Raw genomic sequence first — 22,756 nt, 5'->3', positions numbered from 1 at the left:
ACACTGCTGAGCTTGAGCAGCGGGTGAACAAGTGTACTGTAACCTACTCCCTTTGTTTTTGGACTGCATTTCCTTAGGATTCTTCCAATGAATCTCAGTCTGGCATCTGCTTTACCGACGATCAACTTTATATGATCATTCCATTTTAAATCACTCCTAATGTGTACTCCCAAATAATTTATGGCATTAACTGCTTCCAGTTGCTGACCTGCTATATTGTAGCTAAATGATAAGGGATCTTTCTTTCTATGTATTCGCAGCACATTACACTTATCTACATTGAGATTCAATTGCCATTCCCTGCACCATGTGTCAATTTGTTGCAGATCCTCCTGCATTTCAGTACAATTTTCCATTGTCACAACCTCTCGATATACCACAGCATCATCCGCAAAAAGCCTCAGTGAACTTCCGATGTCATCCACAAGGTCATTTATGTATATTGTGAATATAAATGGTCCTACGACACTCCCTTGCGGCACACCTGAAATCACTCTTACTTCAGAAGACTTCTCTCCATTGAGAATGACATGCTGCGTTCTGTTATCTAGGAACTCTTCAATCCAATCACACAATTGGTCTGATAGTCCATATGCTCTTACTTTGTTCATTAATCACTGTGGGGAACTGTATGGAATGCCTTGCGGAAGTCAAGAAACATGGCATCTACCTGTGAACCCTTGTCTATGGCCCTCTGAGTCTCGTGGACGAATAGTGCGAGCTGGGTTTCACACGACCGTCTTTTTCGAAACCCATGCTGATTCCTACAGAGTAGATTTCTAGTCTCCAGAAAAGTCATTATACTTGAACATAATACGTGTTCCAAAATTCTACAACTGATCGACGTTAGAGATATAGGTCTATAGTTCCGCACATCTTTTCGACGTCCCTTCTTGAAAATGGGGATGACCTGAGCCCTTTTCCAATCCTTTGGAATGCTACACTCTTCTAGAGACCTACGGTACACCGCTGCAAGAAGGGGGGCAAGTTCCTTCGCGTACTCTGTGTAAAATCAAACTGGTATCCCATTAGGTCCAGCGGCCTTTCCTCTTTTGAGTGATTTTAATTGTTTCTCTATCCCTCTGTCGTCTATTCGATATCTACCATTTTGTCATCCGTGCGACAATCTAGAGAAGGAACTACAGTGCAGTCTTCCTCTGTGAAACAGCTTTGGAAAAAGACATTTAGTATTTCGGCCTTTAGTCTGTCATCCTCTGTTTCAGTACCATTTTGGTCACAGAGTGTCTGGACATTTTGTTTTGATCCACCTACCGCTTTGACATATGACCAAAATTTCTTAGGATTTTCTGCCAAGTCAGTACATAGAACTTTAATTTCGAATTCATTGAACGCCTCTCGCGTGGCCCTCCTCACATTACATTTCCTTCGCGCAATTTTTGTTTGTCTGCAAGGCTTTGGCTATGTTTATGTTTGCTGTGAAGTTCCCTTTGCTTCCGCAGCAGTTTTCTAATTCGGTTGTTGTACCATGGTGGCTCTTTTCCATCTCTTATGATCTTGCTTGGCACATACTCATCTAACGCATATTGTACGATGGTTTTGAACTTTGTCCACTGATCCTCAACACTACCTGTACTTGAGACAAAACTTTTGTGTTGAGCCATCAGGTACTCTGAAATCTGCTTTTTGTTACTTTTGCTAAACAGAAAAATCTTCCTACCTTTTTTAATACTTCTATTTACGGATGAAATCATCGATGCAGTAACCGCTTTATGATCACTGATTCCCTGTTCTGTGTTAACTGTTTCAAATAGTTCGGGTCTGTTTGTCACCAGAAGGTCTAATATGTTATCGCCACAAGTCGGTTCTCTGTTTAACTGCTCAAGGTAGTTTTCAGATAAAGCACGTAAAAAATTTCACTGGATTCTTTGTCCCTGCCACCCGTTATCAATGTTTGAGTCTCCCAGTCTATATCCGGCAAATTAAAATCTCCACCCAGTACTACAACATGGTGGGGAAATCTACTCGAAATATTTTCCAAATTATCCTTCAGGTGCTCAGCCACAACAGCTGCTGAGCCAGGGGGCCTAGAGAGACATCCAATTACCATGTCTGAGCCTGCTTTAACCGTGACCTTCACCCAAATTATTTCACATTTCAGATCTCCGTCAATTTCCTTTGATACTATTGCACTTCTTATCGCTATAAACATGCTTCCCCCTTCACTGTCCAGCCTGTCTCTGCGGTATACATTCCAATCTGAGTTTAGGATTTCATTACTGTTTACATCTGGTTTCAGCCAACTTTCTGTCCCTAGTACTACGTTGGCATTGTGACCGTTTATTAATGAGGGCAGTTCTGGGACCTTTCTATAGACGCTCCTGCAGTTTACTATTAGCACATTAATATTGTTATTTCCTGTTGCATTTTGCCTACTCCTACCTTGCTGTGTCTCAGGAGGTGTCTTGTCGGGCCTAGGGAGGGAATTCTCTAACCTAAAAAAACCCACATGTGCACTCCACACGTACTCCGCTACCCTTGTAGCCACTTCCTGCATGTAGTGCACACCTGACCTATTTGATGGCTTTGGTTTCTGACTGATATGCGTTCCCTGTTGATACATATTGTTTCCTGTTACATAAGTATAATTGTATCCACTCGCCTGATTGCTCTTGAATACCATAGTTTTCCAATATCTTGTGAATTTTTCATAGTCAGTTATGTAAAATGTTTTGGAGAGATCGAGAAGCATTGCAGATACAACTTGTTTTTCATCTAAGGTCTGTATTATATATTCTGTCAGACTGGCAGTTGCTGATTCCATAGATTTACTCTTTCTGTGATGGTATAAAAATGTTGTATTTGTCCAGATAATCAACTAATCTATTAGACATTAGCATTTCCAGGATTTTTGAGAAATCTTAAATCTATGAAACTGACCTATAGGTGTTGGGGCCATCCTTATCCCCTTTCTTGCATACAGGTACCACCCTGTTTATCTTCAGTTTTGTTGAAATATTCCATCACTGAAAGAGCTGTTTGCTATGTCCAGCAATGGTGAGATTATTTGCTCATTTACTTGCTTTATTATATGATTTGATATGTCATCATAATTAGCTGGTTTCTTGGACTTAAGGTTTTGAATAGTTTTCCTCAGTTCGTCTTCTGTGACAGGTTTCAAGAATATGTTTCTGCTTGATTTTTTTGATAACTTAGTAACCTTATTTTGTAGACTATTTCTTTCCAATTTTAAGTTCTGTACCACTTTTATACAGTTGTCATTGAGTATTGTCTACCATCTCTAACCACTGTGTTGTCTATTTCACCGACCTGATACGTGTTTCTTTGTTGAGTTCAGCTTTTTCCTTTCTTTCAACATTAATCGCAATGCATGCTGCCTTTACCTTCCTTTTTGAGTTCATTATGGTGGCACAAATTGCTCTTTCTTTTACCTCTCTTATTATTTTTCTATATTTATTTCATAACATTTTATAATTTTCAGCTGTACCCCTCTGTGTCAGATCCTGCAGCTCCGTTCACAGTTCTATTATTTCACTAGTAATCTGCTTTGCCTGATCGTGCAGCTTTTGTTATTTCTTTACTTTGGGGACTGCCACATCAAAATGGTGTTTAATTGTTATCATAAATGAATCATACTTTTCATTTACATTCTGCACCTGTAGGGTTTAATTCCAGGTTTCCCTGCTTAATATTATTCTAAAGATGTTAATATTTTGATCACTGATGTTCCTGATATCTTTGGTTGTTTGTTTTGGTCCTGATATTATGTCCGTAGTTCTGCAGAAGCAGATCAGCTGTCCGTGATGATCAGATATTTCTGTTTGGACTATATGTGACTCATAGTTAAACCTCTTAATATTAGTAACAATGTTGTCAATAACACTCTGACTTTGGGAAGTCACTGTTGTCAGTGAAGTTATTGTTGCCTCCATATTGTATTATGTTAACAATTCTTCAAAATATTGTCTTTTCCCATATCAGTGTTGAAGTCTCCACATGTAATGACGTTTTTCTTCGTATTCATTCTTAGTAAGTTGGTAATTTTTTTCTCAGAAAGATGATAATCTTGCCATTTGGTGATCTGTACACACAAAACAGTCTAAGGTCATCAGTAATTACATTTGTAGGTTCAATGTCTTTTTCTCTAGCTATGGGTAATCTCACATCTTTACTGTTTACAGTCTTTAGGGGCTTTGCAGTTTATATACATATTGAAACTCCAGCACCTTTATGTTAAGATGTACAGAAGTAGCTGGACAAGGTACAGTTCTTTATTGTAAAATTAGCTCTCTGACTTTCAGTTGGACCATGTTCACAGATACCTAGTATGTCTTGTTGTATTCCACTTAGGACTACACCTGCTTCTAATTTCGTGTTACCAATGCATTGAATATCATGATGAAGTACCTTTATGTAACTTTTCCTTTGCTGACTTACACCTTGTGGGCTGCATTCTGAGAGCATATTCTGTAGTCCCCCCTTTTTTGTGTGGTGTTTATATTTTGCGTTTTCAGATGCAACAATTTTCCTTGCTTATGATTGCTCTGCAGACATCTGTAAACATTCTGCCGAGTGTTACAGACCCTAATCCATTTAAATGCGTGCCATCTTTTCCAAGGCTGTTTTCACATAGAAATTTGTTTGGGTCAATGAAAACTGCCCCAAGATGATCACACTGTTCTTTGATAGCATAATTTATTTTGGAGATATATTTATCACTCACTGACCTCCTTTGCATGATTTTGCTGAGTATCAGCTGGGGTCACACAAAGATACTTCTTGCTGAACGAATCATATTTCTTATTTCATTATTAATTTCTTCTTTGCTGCTGCTTCTTAATGGATTTGTTCAAATGTGTATAAAGACGCTCCTGTTATTAGTCTTGGGTTCAGAATCTGGTTTTGTATTCATATGTTTTGAATTTATTATATTTTTAAAATATTTGCCAAGTTGTTGCATTGTAATTCCCTGTCTGAAATTGATTTTGCAGGTAGAGACAGGGATATTTTTCGGCATTGAGTCACCAGTTATTAGAAACTCATTTTCTTTTATTGTATGTCACCATCTTCCATTTATATTTGTCTACAGCTTTCTGGCTTGCTGAGTTTATCATGGCATCGGAAATGCTGGATGTGTTGTTATTTTAAGGATTTGTAGGTGCACATGTGTTTTCGTGGTCTTTCTTTACAGTCATCACTTCTGTTTTTTTACTGTTTCAGTGTCACTTTGTAGTACCTTCATAATTTCTTCATCGACAGCCATGGCATGTCGATGGAAAATCATCACTGATGAATTTCAGATTTGCATTCATGCACTTTTTGTTAACTATAAGTTGCACTTTATGCATAAAACGCGTTTCATCACTTGATTTTTGCGTTCCCTACACAAATAACAGTTTATTTTTTGCCTTTTTAATGACAGTGAAGTATCCCTACACTTTCCTATTGATGCCATCTTATGACAAAAATGTGTAGTGATCTAAGGGGTTTACAGGCAGTTTTCTTGATTTACACAAATTTCAAGTTTCAGATGATGTCTACAATACCAAGTTGTACAAACGAATGGGTTATTTTTAGATGATATTTTACTTTTGGATAAAAAGAAATAAGGGATAAATGCCTTTGAATTCCTTTCCCTTATTTAAATTCTGTGGAAATCTTTCAAGTGACATCATAATTTTTGCTTGAATGTAGACATGGTTTCTATGTTCTTGAGTTCATGGAAATTTATAACAAAATATGCATCCAGCTGTTTCAGTATTTTTGTTGCTATTTCAGTGTACATGAGAAGTCATCATCGCATGTAATGCTGGAATTTGTACATCTCTGTGCAGAAAAACTGAACAGTTCACTATTATAAATGTAACTGCAGTTCTTTAAGTCTATTTCTACAGTATTGTGTTTGTGCCATGTTTCCAAAGCACCTAACAGGTTTCTTCTGCAATCTCAGAAACATACATTTGTATACAGGGTGTTACAAAAAGGTACGGCCAAACTTTCAGGAAACATTCCTCATGCACAAAGAAAGAAAATATGTTACGTGGACATGTGTCCAGAAAGGCTTACTTTCCATGTTAGAGCTCATTTTATTACTTCTCTTCAAATCACATTAATCATGGAATGGAAACACACAGCAACAGAATGTACCAGCGTGACTTCAAACACTTTGTTACAGGAAATGTTCAAAATGTCCTCTGTTAGCGAGGATACATGCATCCACCCTCTGTCGCATGGAATCTCTGATGCGCTGATGCAGCCCTGGAGAATGACGTATTGTTTCACAGCCGTCCACAATACGAGCACAAAGAGTCTCTACATTTGGTACGGGGGTTGCGTAGACAAGAGCTTTCAAATGCCCCCATAAATGAAAGTCAAGAGGGTTGAGGTCAGGAGAGTGTGGAGGCCATGGAATTGGTCTGCCTCTACCAATCCATCGGTCACCGAATCTGTTGTTGAGAAGTGTACAAACACTTCAACTGAAATGTGCAGGAGCTCCATCATGCATGAACCACATGTTGTCGTACTTGTAAAGGCACATGTTCTAGCAGCACAGGAAGAGTATCCCGTATGAAATCATGATAACGTGCTCCATTGAGCGTAGGTGGAAGAACATGGGGCCCAATCAAGACATCACCAACAATGCCTGCCCAAACGTTCACAGAAAATCTGTGTTGATGACGTGATTGCACAATTGCGTGCGGATTCTCGTCAGCCCACACATGTTGATTGTGAAAATTTACAATTTGATCATGTTGGAATGAAGCCTCATCCGTAAAGAGAACATTTGCGCTGAAATGAGTATTGACACATTGTTGGATGAACCTTTCGCAGAAGCGTACCCGTGGAGGCCAATCAGCTGCTGATAGTGCCTGCACACGCTGTACATGGTACAGAAACAACTGGTTCTCCCATAGCACTCTCCATACAGTGACGTGGTCAACGTTACCTTGTACAGCAGCAACTTCTCTGACGCTGACATTAGGGTTATCGTCAACTGCACGAAGAATTGCCTCATCCATTGCAGGTGTCCTCATCGTTCTAGGTCTTCCCCAGTCGTGAGTCATAGGCTGGAATGTTCCATGCTCCCTAAGACGCCGATCAATTGCTTTGAACGTCTTCCTGTGAGGACACCTTCATTCTGGAAATCTGTCTCGATACAAACGTACCGCACCACGGCTATTGCCCCGTGCTAATCCATACATCAAATGGGCATCTGCCAACTCTGCATTTGTAAACATTGCACTGACTGCAAAACCACATTCATGATGAGCACTAACCTGTTGATGCTACGTACTGATGTGCTTGATGCTAGTACTGTAGAGCAATGAGTCGCGTGTCAACACAAGCACCGAAGTCAACATTACCTTCCTTCAATTGAGCCAACTGGTGGTGAATCGAGGAAGTACAGTACATACTGATGAAACTAAAATGAGCTCTAACATGGAAATTAAGCGTTTCCAGACACATGCCCACATAACATCTTTTCTTTATTTGTGTGTGAGGAATGTTTCCTGAAAGTTTGGCCATATCTTTTTGTAACACCCTGTATATGCCTTTCCTGCCTGCTACTGGTTTACAATATGAAAACTGTGGAGAAATAAGACCATGGTCTTACTACATACTTGGGAGAAGTAATATATTTGTGCTTATTTCTGAACAGGTTTTGTTATGAGCAAAGTTGTCATAAGACAGAGTCATTCATCATCAGACCCAGAAACTTGCTGTAATGAACTTCAGAAATACTGAAGCCCCCAAGCTTCATATTCAGCTCATATGTCTTGATGCCTCTTTTGTTGGTATTCTAACATATTTTGTCTTACTTCCATATGTCAAAAGGTATTTCTTATCGAAGTATTTGCTTGCTCTTTCCATTTTTGTACATATCCTCATTTATCCGTTACTGCTAGAGATGTGTTACTAACATTCATTATCAGTTACTCATTCAGCTTTTAGTATGTGATCTGTATACCATAAAGGATAAAAAGTCTTTGTCCCAATATCAAACCATGTGGTTTTCCATACTGCACCTCTTTGTAAGTTGAATGTACGTATTCCACTCTGTTGGCATTGTTAGATTTTGTCTCTTTGTGAAGTGTGATTTATTTATCACATGACTTACATGTGCTAACCGTTTCTTAGAATACAGAAGGCATGTCAAAAATGATATAAAGCTATAGTTCATTTATAGATACATAAAAAGACAACTGATAGACTATGTCCTGCTCAAATATTCTGTTCATCTTTCATGAAATCTTCAACTGAGTAGTAGCATCACTGGAACAGAGTACCATGTAGCATATTTTTCAGTGAATCTAGGTTCAAACTTAGAATGTTTGCTGTAAATTTTCATTTCTGTATACCGGGGAGTCTGAACGTATTAGTTTAAAAGATGGTCAGGGAGCATTAAATTATTTTTATTTCTCTTATCATATGACTGATCAGAATAGTTTTCTTTGCATAATTCTAAATTGCTATGTACAAAGATGATAATATCATAAATATACAGGGAGAAACTGTTAATAATTTCAGATTTTTAAATAATGGGTGATATGTTTTCCTTGGATGCCCAGCACATATATTTTTAGTGATCCTTTTCTGTAGTTTCAGTATGCACATTGTGTTGCTAGAACTTCCCTAAAGTGGTACTGTACCTTGTAACTAATTGGAAATAGCTATGGTATGAATTTTTACTCGTGTTCATGTTAGATGCATTTGGTAATATTTGAATTGCAAATACAAAGCTGCATAATTTGTTTACTAGATATTCAACATGTTTACTGCAATTTAAATTCTTGTCTAGGTTTAATCCTAAAAATTGCAGAGAATCCATGTCTTTTAGATATTTATTTTTATGATTTATTTTAATTTTCTGGGATGCTGACTGTTTTGCTCTGAATTGGATCACATAGGTTTTTGATATGTTCGGGGTTAATCCATTGATCAACTTGAATTCCACTAGAACCATTGTCCACAGTGACTGTGATGTAATTGAAACAGGAAGGAAGTCAGCAGTCAGTCACAATTCAATCTGTACTTTATTGCAGATCTACAATTCAGCTACAGTATAGCTGTCATCAGTCCTAGCAAATATAAGAAATACAAAGGACTTCATTCACTGGCACAAAATGAAATCTGTATCACACTTATACAATTCTTGGCTTTTAGGGCTGTATAACCGTGATATACATTTTGTTTTATGCAATTCCTTGTGTGATTCCTTTATATTTACTATATTTTCTGGCACTTAACAGTTATACAGTTCTTGGCTTTTAGCTCTGTACAACTGTGATATAGATTTTGTTTTATGCAATTCATTGTATGATTCCTTTATGTTTCCTATATTTTCTCACACTGATCATAGCTGTACTTCAAGTAATGCATGCACACTTGAAAGCAGTCTGTTGTCATCTGCAAGAGTGTTCCCCGAAAGAGAAATAGTGTGAACTTTCGATAGAGCCCACCAAGTGCGAGTGCCTATTTAAACACTACTGAGCTACACTCACATTCAGTTATCATGTTATTATTTCTTGTAGACATTTGCCTTATCTTATTGTGTTCAGTGTATGTTGTGGTGATTGGCATACAGGCCACAGAGTAATAAAGTTCTACTAACATTCTTGGTTGTGTTGTGTGTCCAAGTTACAACACATGTGACGATGAGGATGGGATTGTTCTCCGCATGGTTTTGAGTCTCTGGTTGGTTCTCCACTGCATCTATGATGTCTGATGGTGCTACCAATGATTTTTTGTGCTGACTGATTGATAAGCAAGGGATTCTTACTGCAGCATTGCAGAATCTCAGGAGGCATTCGCTATAGTGCAACACAATCAAACCCAGGTACTGCAAGCAGTTACCTCTGTTTTGGCCAATTCAGGTCTGGCTCAATCTATATTTCCTGCTGCATTGCTGCTTGCACCTTCTGTTTTGCCTGTCACTGCCCCAGTTATTTATCCTCTGTTTTTCTGGCTTACAATGAGTCTGTCAAAGAATGGAAAGCCTACAAAAAATGATTGTAGCTGTATTTTCATGTGTTTGGATTGACTGATGTTATCTTAAGCTGTGATTTCTTTTTGTGTTGTTTATCGCCTCCCATGTATCAACTCCTTTGCCAACTGGCCCCATTGCAGGATCTGTCTTCACTCTCTTTTGACAACATGTCTGACCGTCTTTTGAAATGCTACTGAAAATGTACACATGTCTCTTCAACTCAAGTTGAGTCGTATTGATGTTGCAAAAAACTGGAACATTCCTATAAGACTTGAGCAGCTGAGCTTCACAGTTTAAGCTTTTTTGTCACTTTGTCACTGATGTATACCCAGAAAGAGTCATATGCCAACCAAATGGTTCATGATGCAATCATTCAGTTGGTCCCCAATCATGAGGTTTGACAGTGGGCCTTTCAGTGTGAAAACCCCTCTCTCTCTCTGATGTTCTGACAACTGCACAATCTTTTGAGATTTCAAAGGCTATGGGTACCCAAATTTTATTGGGGTGTGAGGTTGCAGAAGATCAACCTGCTTCCCTCTGCCACTTGTCGGACAGTTCACAGGGGTTGATATGCTTGCAATGGTCCATGTGTGAGCAAAACATCATGTCAGCCAGCCCACCTCAATGCAGCATTAGTACAGCCAGTCTGGTAATGAACAACAGCACAAGTGTTTCACACTTCCCTTTTGTCCATCATGTTTTGTCACTCATAATAGGCTGGATTGTCCTAAATGGTGGGCTGTTTGCCACCAGTGCAACCAAATGTGCCATGTTGCTCCTGTTTGTAATGAAAGCTTATTGCAGATGCTGCCATGGCTGTCAATTGTTTTTCAGAATCTCCATTGCATCTGATAAGCTTTTTATTGATGTCAAGGTTTATCAGAAGGTTTTGCACATGCAAGTTGACACTGGTGCTGCCGTGTCATTACTCAACTTGCAAACATACATGGACTTGGTTCTCCCTTTTTAGTGCCAGTGTCACGTATATTAGTCACCTACAATAAACAAAACATTCTGATATAAGGTAGCTTCCCAGTTCCAGTACATATAAATCTGTAGTTCATCCACTGATTTTTCTAGTGGTGAACAATGCATGCACAAAAATCTGTTTGGTTTGTACACCTTTAACCTTTTTGGGTTAACTATTTCCAATGAAGTTAATCTGATCACTGATTGAGCGCGTTATACACAACTTGACTCTTTATGCTCTGAATTTTCCACCCTGTTTTCTGCACGTTTGGCTTGTGCCAATAATTTCAGTGCTCCGTGACCAAGGCAAGGTGGAGCTCAACCACCTCATGGCCTCCGGGATCATCCAACTGATTGCATCTGATGGGCTATCCCCTTAGTCATTGTCAAGAAGCCATCAGGATTGTTATGCCTTTGTGGTGATTTAAAAGCTTCTGTCAATGCTCAGTCTATCACTGACATGTATCCCTGGCTGTGCTCTGATGAACTTTTTTCTAAGCTCGCTGGTGGTCAGTATTTTTCCAAGATCAACCTCTCTGATGCATATTTGCAGCTTCTCATTGATGTTGACTGTCAACAGTTCTCTGTTGTTAGCACGCCTTCAGGTTTATGTCAATACTTGTGATTACCATTTTGACTGGATAGTGTCTCGGTGATTTTTGAATGGCTTCTCGAACAACTCATGAGGTCTGTGATGGCTGTGCCAACTATCTTGATGATACTGTGGTCTATGGCTCCTCCACTGCTGAACATGTGAACAATTTGCACATGTTCTATTTGATGTTACAGACTACCAGGTTAAAGAGCAATTTGCAAATGTGCAGCTTCTTTCAGCCTTCTATTGTTTCCCTTGGGTTTGAAATCTCTAGTGCTGGTATCTAACTCCTTCTTCAGATGTCTCTGTTGTTGTGGCTCTTTCATCTCGTACATCAGTCACAGAACTCTAGGTTTTTTTCTAGGTAAGATTGCTTATTCTCATCCCTTTTTTCCCAGAGGCAGGGTCAGTTGAACAACTGTTACAAGCCTTGCTGCATAAGGGGTTGTCTTTTCACTCGTTGCAGGTGTGTGAAACGGCGTTATCCAAACTGAAGTCTATGTTACAATCTGCACCTTGCCTCATAACCTAATAACCGGCTTCAAATTCAGTGTTAGCAACAGATGCATCCCAGCATGGGCTGGGGGTGGCATTAGCTCATAAATATTCTGTTCGCTCCGAGCGCCCTATTGCATAGATGTCGAAGACGCTTAATTCGTCTCAGGCTAGATATTCACAAATAGAGAAAGAAGAAAATTCCATCTCATCATGGATCACAGACAGTTAGTTTCACTGCTTAACCCCCTCAGCATCATTGCCAGACAAAGCAGCAGATCGCCCTCAGTGTTGGGTGCTGTTCCTCTCTCTGTACGACTATGAGATTCACTTCTACCCCGTGGCTAAACATGTGAATGGTGATGCACTCTTCCATCTTTCAGCTGATCTGTTACTCTGATTCTAAACTGATGAATGTGCTTAACAAACTGTTGATGGTTTTCCAATCACTAGTGCTTGGGTCGCGCAGGCTAGTGCCAACGATCCAATTTTGTGGAAAGTATACATTGTGTACAACATGGCTGGCCTGAGGTTCCTCCATCATGGGCATCTGACCCCCTCCATAACTGCTGTGTGTTTCAGCATCACTTCTCTGTCATTGATGGTGTTCTGTTCCTTGGTACAGACTATTCAGCTCCTCGTGTAGTGGTTCCCTTGGCTCTCCATTCAGAGGTCCTGCAATTGCTGCATGCTGATCGCTGGGGGTGCCACACACCAAGGTGTTGGACTGCCATCATGTTTTTTGGTCTGGTTTGGATGGTGACATTACTTGTCTGGTTATGGCATGTTCTCAATGTGCATTGCAGCAAACTGCACTGCAGGCAACATTGTCTCAATGGCTGCAACATTTGCAGGCCAGGAACTGTCTCTACATCAATTTCGCCAACTGTTTCCATAATACATACTAACTGATGCATTCTCTCGATTCCCATATGTTGTTCATTGCACATTGATTACAGCCTCTGCCACCATGGCAGCCCTGTTGATTTTTTTGCCATTGAAGGACTTCCGGCAACTTTGGCCTCTGGTAATGGCCCTAAGTTAGTGTTGCATGGATTTGCCTTCTATTGCAATGCCCATGGGATTCGCCACATTTTCACACTGCCCTTCCACCCACAGTCCAATGATGAGACCGAAGGGTTAGTTAGAATGTGCCTCACTCCCCATCCAATATTGCCTTGGATCAGTTCCCGTCTTCCTCTTGGTTCACACCATTTGGCGACAACGGCCTCACTGAACTGCTCCATGAGTGTCAACTCTGGATGTTCCTGCATCTCCTGCAGCCTGGCCAAGGATTCCAACTTGTGCAGCCATTGTTCTGTTTCCATCGTGAGGTGGCTGTCTGGGCACACAAGTTTGGTCATTGCCCAAAATGAATTCCCACTGTCATCTCCCAATGCTGCGGCCAACATCTCTGCAGCATCCATATGGAGGAGGGCCTCTGTGCACGTCATTGCAACCTGTTGCACTAGCCTGTGGATAGCTGGACGACTCTGACCGGGACTCTGATGTCACCACACCAGTTTGCATTGCTTGACAGATCACCTGATGTGGCAGGGTCCCTACCATGACATATGAGGGATCCCCAATCACTGATGAATGAACCTGGCGCAGCTTCTCCAATACTGTTACCAGTACCAATACAGCTACCACCCATACAGGAGCCATCTCCTCTGTCTCAGCTGCCAACTGTGGGGCCACCACCACCACAATTCCCTGGACCTGATGTGGACATAGAGCTTGTGCCAACGTCATCCATCCTACCGTATGGGTTGACACAAGAAGGTAGACTCAACACTGTCTGTGCTCCAAGTATTTCTGATCACACTTCCCAGTGTGAGAACGTCATCTCATTCAGAGCCTCATGGAGAAAGATGCCATGAACATTTCGTGAATCTGCACTGTTACCAAGGAAAGGGGAATGAAGTAATGTGCACACACTTGAAAGTTGCGTACGTTGGCAGTGTATTGTCATCCGTGAGAGTTCACTGCAAAAGAGATATACTGTGACCTTCTAATAGAGCCTGCCATGGATGAGTGCCTATTTAAACCCTTCTGAGCTATGTTCGTACTCAGTATCATGTTGTTACTGCTTATGTACATTTGCCTTATCTTATTGTGTTCAGTGTATGTTATGGTGGTTTGCATACAGGCCACATCTAATAAAGTTGTACTAACATTCTTGCTTGTGCTGTGTGTCCAAGTTACAACAATACTGTAGCTGAAATATACATCTGCAATTAAATACAAATTGAATCATGGGAACTGCTGACTTCTTTTCTGTTTGAAATAATCAATTGTGCAGGAATCATGTTTCTAAATGGTCTATTGTATTGATGATGCAGACAGGGATATATTATGCCTCATGATCCTCTAGAAATATTTATTGCTTTCTTTTTTGTGTTTTGCTACATAGTCTCTCTAACAGAAACCTGTGACACCATCAATCAAAAGTATTGTTTAGGTCCAGGAATAAACCAAAGGCTTGTCCCTAATATTTCAGTCCATTGATTACATATGCAACAGCTATCTCTGTAGATCAGTCTTTTCAGAAACCATTTATGAAGTTGTTTTTCCTTTGAAATTTATGGAGCCTCAGTGGCTGGAGCTAACAGTGTGCCTGCTTAAGTGAATGTGTGTGTGTGTTTCCTATCTTTTCTGAAGATGGCTTTTCTTGAAAGCTTAGTGCGTAACAGTATTTTCATTGTGCCTGTCTACAAATCAATGTGTCATCTTTACCGTGAGTAACTCAATCTATCCTTTCTGTAATTGTTAAATTTACTATTGTGTCCTTTATGCCTATATTCAAAACTTTCATTAGTTTAGGTTTGATGCTAATAAGTTTGTAATTTGTAAGATTCCCTTTGACTTTACCCATGTAGATGGGAATTACTTTAATCATTTGCAGGCAGTTTAGGAATATCCTTACTTCCAGCACTAGATTTATTAGAGGTGTCAGAGGTTTTATTAGATATTTACTAACACACTTTAACTATTTTAGGACATAGACCACCTACCCTCTCAGAATTTTTATGTTTAGTGATCTAATTACATTTGTGACTCCTGGTTCATCTGTAGGTCACAAGATTATACATTCTGTAATTTTCACAAAAATGTTCATGTTATTTGCTGCTGGAATATTTTGTTGTTTGATTGGCCAATCCACTACTTCTATATACAGAAATAAACACAGACGACAAATTCATCATTTGATCATTTGGATTACAAATAGTGTATCCCCATAAAATAATGCCAAGACAACGTCAGTAGAGCAATACATGATGTTGTCAAGTAAATATGAAGGTGCAAAAGAGTTGCAGGTGGAATTCATGAAAATCAAATTTCTACTTAATCATTTACCTTTATTTAACAACTTTCTTCTCCCAAACTAGAAAAGTTGCCCACAAAGAAATATTTTGGCTTGCTTTCAAATTTAGTTTTGTTATCTGTAAGGAATTTCATATCATTAGATAACCGATCATAGTTGTTTCTAGCAGTTTTATTCACCACTCTAAGAGCTAACATAAAATTTAATGAAGTGAAATAAATGTCATTTTACCTTTCTCAAAAACATTAGAGACATAGTGTTCCACCTTGAGCAAATACAATTTTATTATTTAATGTACAAACTTCTTTCAATGAAGTTTCACCATCATTAGTTGGTTCTTTTCTGTCAAATAATACACTGCTTAACATAAAAAGTGAAGCATCTAGAAGACATGGTCTGATGTCAGTGAAGCTTCACACACATACACACGATCAGAGACTATGTGAATGATTAGAGTTGCAGTTCTCTGTGACAGGTAGAAAGGCCACCAGGTTGCATTAATATTCTTATTAATAATACCAGGCCTGGTTGGATGTATAAAGAGTGTTGCCAGCTTCATATGTTAAGTGAACAACATGGTGACTCCACATACACATGTGAGAGCATTATCAGCACCTGATAGAGTTTTAAATGTGTCCAATTACTGGACTCAGTGTGACTGGCTGGTGAAATTGTGCAGTATTAAGGTTTTGGGACATTCAGATGTGAAAGTGACCCAGTGTGGGACTATGTGGGAATGTGAGGTCAGGCAACTGACTGTCAAAAGTAATGGACTCACTATAAAAATTTGTGTTATCCTACACCATTGATCAGAGATTAGCAGCAGCCATATCAGTGAATTACCATCCCAAGCATAGGCTGTGGTTAACACCACAACACAAATAGCTGCTATTGGAGTGGTGCCATGACTAGAAAGCACAGTTGCTGATGAAAGGCATCGCATTGTGTTCGCCAATGAATCACAGATCAGCACTACTGCAGATGACCATCACTGCACATTGGTGGCTATGGTGGCAACTTGAGAGAGAACCCATTCTTCCAGTGTTTTGAAGAGGCACAGCAGTGTAACTTCTGGTGTCATGGTGTGGGGAGTCATTGGATATGACTTCAGGTCTTGGTTGGTAGTGATTGAGAGAACTTTGATGGCACAATGCTATGTCACAAACATCACACATTCTCATGTGTTACCCCTCATTATAGCACAATTTTTCAGTAGGAACATGATTCACAAATGCCACATATGTCTTATGAACTGTCTGCAAGATGCTGAGGTAGTCCCATGGCCAGCAAAATTGCCAGATTTGCCCTCAGTAAAACATGTGGGACTAGCTTGGACATTAGCTTCGTCCCAGTACCAGTATTCATGATATCAAGGATCAGTTATAACAATTGTGAACCAGCCTGTTTAAGGAGAAGATACAACTAGTTTGTAACACGCTCCCCAAACAAACAAGTGTGTGTATCCTGATCAGAGAGGGTGCAAAATCATGCTGATAAAGAGGCCAATTTATTTGCATATTTGTCTTGATTTTGAAATCACTGAAATAACGTCATACCCTTTAAACCCATGAAGTTTCATTTTGTCATCTCATAGAATTGAGTATATTGCCAGTGGTCCACATCTTCCCAACACAATATTAGGTGCTTCATTTTGTTTCCTCCTCATCTTCTGGTTGCTTGACTTTTTTTGTTATGCAGTGAAGGTAAACATTTTGCATGATAATATGTACAGTTTCAGGATTATGACATTTATATTCATTACATTATTAACAAAAATATACACTTTTCTATCACACTCGCATTTACATAGGTGTCTCTTGTCTGCAGTACAGCTGATCATCTGCAACTAATCAGGAATCTTTATAGTATGTTAAACATATTTAAGGATACAGGGTACTTTTCTGGCTCAATATTATGTAAAAATCAACACCTATATCTTTCCAGCACTGTCTATAATGTATTTGTTTTACAGATTTTTTGTTGATATAAGGTAATGCAGCACACTTTCTAAACAAATTAGAAGTATTTTAAATATTTTTGAGCCTGCTTAGGGTTATTAAAAAAATTACAAAGATATTGATGGAATTTTTTTTTTCCTAAATGCTTCCTCAAATTGAGGTACCATTTAATCCAATGTTAGGGGAACCCGGGGTAGAACAGGGTACAAAGTTGAAAACATTGATTAAAAGTACAAAAGTGTTAAATAAGAGATTTACCAATTTTTATATGAACACATTATGATGTACTAATCACAAAAATACAAGAACATTGCCATAAAGTAAAAGAACGATATTTTTGTCACTCAAAAACAGAAAGGTATGTCACTTGCCCCATTCTGCCCCATGCACGGAACAGATTGGGGTGGTAAGTACGAGTGATTATAAAAACGTATAAAATTATCGGAAATGCAGAAAATATTGGCTTTCTCAGTATTTATTTAGTCTAAAGTGAATGTTAATATCAAACTACAGTTTTCATGTATTGTATTCTTTTCTTAAGACTATTTACAAAATTCACACATGAGGAGAGACTCGTCGTCTTCGCTATCTATTCCTGCACAAGAATCGTGTGCCCATTTTTTGCACATGGAAAAGCAACGCAACCTTCAACTGATTTTGAATAAAACTCACCACAATATAAACATTCACAGTCAGAACTTTCCTCATAATCACTCTTGTTAGTATTGGATGCTCTCTCCTTCTTTTTTCCATTTATCTTCAGGCCCTTTTCTTTGTTTTTGGATTCTTAACTTTATTCTCTTTCACAAATAGTTTTTTCTTTGCTCTTTATTCTTTGGCAAAGTTCTTTCCCTCTTTTTTGTACAGTGAATCAGTTAAAACAATGGTCTTCCCCCTCTTCTGTTTCGCCCTTTTCATGCTTTTGTTAACTTTTGGCAAGGGCATCAGAATTTCAGGTGAAATACGAAATGAGGAGGCCGTGTTGTCAGTTGTCATCCAAGAGCACCCAGGAATAGAACAATTAGCTCCAATAACTTTGTCATTCTTAGGCGGCAGTTCATTGTTACAATTCGGTGAAACCTCACCAGCTTGATCATCCAACCTGATGTCGTCTTTTTTAGCTGGTGCGCTAGGTGAAGGCAATTCCAATTGTTCAGCTCCAGGTATAATAACCTCTTTATCTGATGGCCTGTCAAGTCCAGTGTCAGTTGTGTCTGCCAGGAGGAAATCTGCATCGGTGAATATGGATGGGTCCGTGGGCCATATTCCAGTAGCTTGCAAACGTTTAATAGCAGTTTTAATTGTTGCACTTTTGATGAAAGCTGAACCAAAAAGTGTTGAAATTTGAAAGAGAGTTATGACTTTCCCTGGGTTGCTTCATAGCCATTTTCATAGCTCATCACTATAATGAAGACTTAAAGGCTTCATAAAAGAAACATCAAGTGGCTGAAGTCTGTGATAGCAATGTAGTGGTAAATATAGCAATAAAACACCACTCTCCCTTGTGTAGTCTATAATGTCAATGTTCTTGGTATGTGTTGAGTGGCCATCTAATATAAGAAGCAGTGGGAAGTCTTTTGATGCCTCAGAAAATTCCACAAATTTTTGAAATCATACAAAGAGTGACTCTGTGGTCATCCATCCGGTGCTGTGGACCTCAGCCCAACCTCCTGGTGGTAGTCCTAACTCAAATTCTTTCTGCTTCTTCTTTCATGGAAAAACGAGCATTGGAGGCATGTAAGCTCCTCTTGCTGACATACGAATGAGCCAGGTTACAGTTTTGCCCCTTTCTGCAGATGTTAATGACCCTACTTGATGTTTCCCCTTGATAGCTACGGTCTTTGACTGGTTTTTACTGTTAATCGAAATGACTGCTTCATCACAATCAAATATTTGAGAAACCATTAGTTTGTGTTTGTCGATTACATTTGTTAGTAATGAAAAAAAACCTATCGACAGCTACTTTATTAAAACCCATGGCTCTTGCACCAGATGTTGCTTCGGGTTTGCGAACAGATAAAGTAGAATGTCTTTTAAGGAATCCAGTGGTCCAATCTTTGCCTGCAGTTTCATTTCTAAATCTATGAACAATGCAATTCCTTACAGCCAACTGATAATCTAGGTTATGTAAGTCTTTGATTGTTAAGCCGAATAAACTAGCCTCCATACTTTTCAAGTACTTAACGAGCTCAAGTTCCTGTTCTTCTGTAAATACGTTTTTAAACTTTCCAGCCATTTTATCAATTTTGTAGTCAGGGTTTTCCCTTCTTTTTTTAATGTATCTTTCCAGAGTAGTCTGGGGAATGTCAAATTGGTTTGAAGCCTTCAAATACCCACAATGGACAGAATTAACTGCCTCCACTGCATTGTTGAGGGTCTCAGTAGACCATGACTGCCTATTTGTTTTTCTGTTATATACCTGAACCATCTGAAATCGAAAGCAAAATAGATTTGGAGCCTAGTATAAGTGATCTCTTTGATAAAAATTTAGCGGGGCAGAATGGGGTACTTTCCCATTCCGCCCCAGGTACATGGTTTAGGTTATGGAGGTAAGGCCACTAAACAAAGATATGAAAACAAACATTTAACCACATGAATCTAAAGATTATTAAACATATTTTAAGCATCTAATAACAATAGTCATATTGTAAATAAGTAGGTAAACCTCTTCTTGCTTCCGATTTGCCAGAAGTTACAAGGCAGGAGCAAAAATTAGCACAAGAAAACTTCACGATCCAATGCTTATGAAAGCCAAACAAATATGGTTGCCAAAGTTGAGCAGTAACTGTCTGAACTAGTTCTACTTACTGCTGATTGTTGGCAACTCCTACTTGAAACGAAAATATGTACATCTTCATTCTGCCCCAGCACCCCGTTCTACCCCGGGTTCCCCTATACATTTGAAGGAGACCAAATTTTTACCAGATGTGCATGGCATGATGCCTGAGGTACTAGACCTATTTAATTCCACCTATCATGTATATTACAAGGATAAAAAAATATCACATCTTACATTTTAATTTTAATAATTTTTTCCTAATAAAAATGTTATTTTTTCTATGATTTAGTTGATTCTACAATAAAGCTTAGGTCTACTACATAAGTATGGACTATTGCCAGTTACAGAAAAAAATTAGAGCAATGCTTTATAAACTTTAGGAAATATTTGTACCTGAATTCTGAGAAATACAACTTGCACGAAATTGAAAATGAAGGTATGAGTCCAATTAAAAATTGCCTCAGAACATTCCTGAAGCATAGTCTTCACCCTGCAGCATTTCTTCATTTTGAAGCTTCCTCTCTGCATTCCTTTTAGCACTTCTTGCTTCTTTGGTAACTTGAAGAGCAAATCTTTAAGCTTCATGCACCTGTTGTCTGTCACATGCAAGCAGTTGATCTTCCATATTAGAGCCACATTTTATGTCTAAATTTCTCAAGACTTGCAACCTCCCTATCACTCCATCAATGAAACATATCACTGCATCTATTACACCAACTTTTAATGTATTTAGTCCCACAAAAATACTCTTGGGTAATCTTTCCCATATGCATTGGTTGAAACTTTCATTTGTATTCTGAGTGCCCCCATGAAGACATTTACTAAGCAAAACAGGGTTACTCAGGTCTCTTAAAATTGTTTTTATTTCACTCATAACAGGCTCAGGAAGAGAATGCTTATGATGGTACATTTAACCACTTTCTTTTGCTTTTTGGTAACCACACCAAGAATCTGCTCCTTTAGGGCAAAGTCCATGAACAGGGTGGCCATCTGTGGACAACTTATGAAAGTAAGTGGTCCATACAGCTTTTCTCATTGCTGAAACATCATTCAGAGATGCAGTTCATCTAATGGCCAGTCCATAATAACTCTGAAGAAGGTCTATTTCAGTTTCTGTTAATCTGCCTTGGCCAGACAGAGATTTTCCATCAGATAGCTTCTTTCATTTCTCTTCGTAGCTTCCTCAATCTGTGTTCAATATGTCCTTCAGTGTTAGCGTGGCAGGTGTGGCAGTAGTTAGATAAGCACTCAACATCAACAACTTTACCATTCTTGAGAGAAGTAGACTTACAACACCATTCAAGGAATGATGTCCTTGACATTGCCATGTCCCATAAAGTGCAACAGCAATCTCTCTGGTTCCACTAGTATTTACAGTTTCTTCTACTGCATGTTTCATAGATGCTTGAGACACAACCATCAAGACACCTAAAAGTATTTTTATGTACTTGCTGAACTTACTGGGAGGAGGAGGAAGGTCCATCAAATCACAAAATGTTTGAGCAGTCCTTTTTCCTTTTCCTATTGCACGCATTGCATACACTAACTTCAAATTCACATCAAATGAATTATGCACAATGTTCGACATAATTTTTGAGGTAGATTTATTGCCGCTCAAAACTAATTTTGATGCTAAATCTTTCCTGCTGCTTTGTTGTTCAGTTATTTCCAGACAGCCTACACCATCACATTGTTTACATTTCACCACTTTCTTTATCAAAGAAGATAAGATGCCCACATCAACAACAACAAATCCACTACAAACAGTGTCATTGTTAACTCAAAAATTTGAATCACCAGGAGGCATGCCAAGTGGGAGTTTCTTCCCTGAAGAACTCATAGGTTACTTTCAGCAGTGTGGCTTGTATTGAATTTCTTGATGCGTGGCATAGTTCTCACTTATTGCACACTAAAGGATATGTACTTCCCAAATATATGTAGCACTTGGGCAACAAACATTCAGTCACATGTGAACAAACTGCTTCAGTGTAATTAAAAGTAATTGTTAGCAAAGATAATCATTTACAGACACTAGAAACCTGCACTGTTGCCAACATATACAATGTATCATATGTGTAATCGAGGGAAACAGAAAGTTCACAGTTCTTTTCAAAATAATACAGAAATAATGGGGGCGTGGTGGCATACATGACCATAACTTTAAAATGTGGTATATATAGGTCATTTTTCATTTGGAACCCTATAATGTATATATCAATGTAATCAGGAAAGACTATAGAATTTAATGAAGTCATTAAAAATTTCGATTTTTCCACCATTTATAAGTACCCCTGTATCCTTAATGAAATTTTATATAACTGTATGTTGTTCTTAATTTTCTGGTTTTTGTAAAAATACAGTCTATTCATACAAATAACAGTACACTGTATCAGAGTTTTGTATTTACAGACATAATCCACCTGAGGTACACTGTAGGAAATATGATAACTCTCATGGTGTGCACTCCACTCCTCAGATTATAACTGCTTAGGTGGCCCTGGGCTGGCTTATATACTAAGTTTGATGTGATCTTGTCAGAGAATGTATCTGAGGATCAGTGTCATCTGAGATGTGGCATCACAGAAGATGATAGTAATGTTACACCAGATACTCAGTTTCCTTGTTAATGTTGAGTCGCTCTTCTTCATTTGTGTTTCATTCTGCT

The 22,756-nt window shown here is 38.8% G+C and overlaps 1 protein-coding gene across 2 annotated transcripts in view; it reads left to right on the top strand.

Moving 5' to 3' along the window:
* The window catches only part of LOC124722886 (chloride channel protein 2), a 533,838-nt gene that overhangs the window by 362,251 nt on the left and 148,831 nt on the right, over window positions 1-22,756 (top strand). The gene's annotated exons all lie outside the window — the stretch shown is intronic.

Source organism: Schistocerca piceifrons, chromosome X (genome assembly GCF_021461385.2).
Source record: "Schistocerca piceifrons isolate TAMUIC-IGC-003096 chromosome X, iqSchPice1.1, whole genome shotgun sequence".
NCBI lineage: Eukaryota > Metazoa > Arthropoda > Insecta > Orthoptera > Acrididae > Schistocerca > Schistocerca piceifrons.
This window is presented reverse-complemented; position numbering and strand designations above follow the sequence as displayed.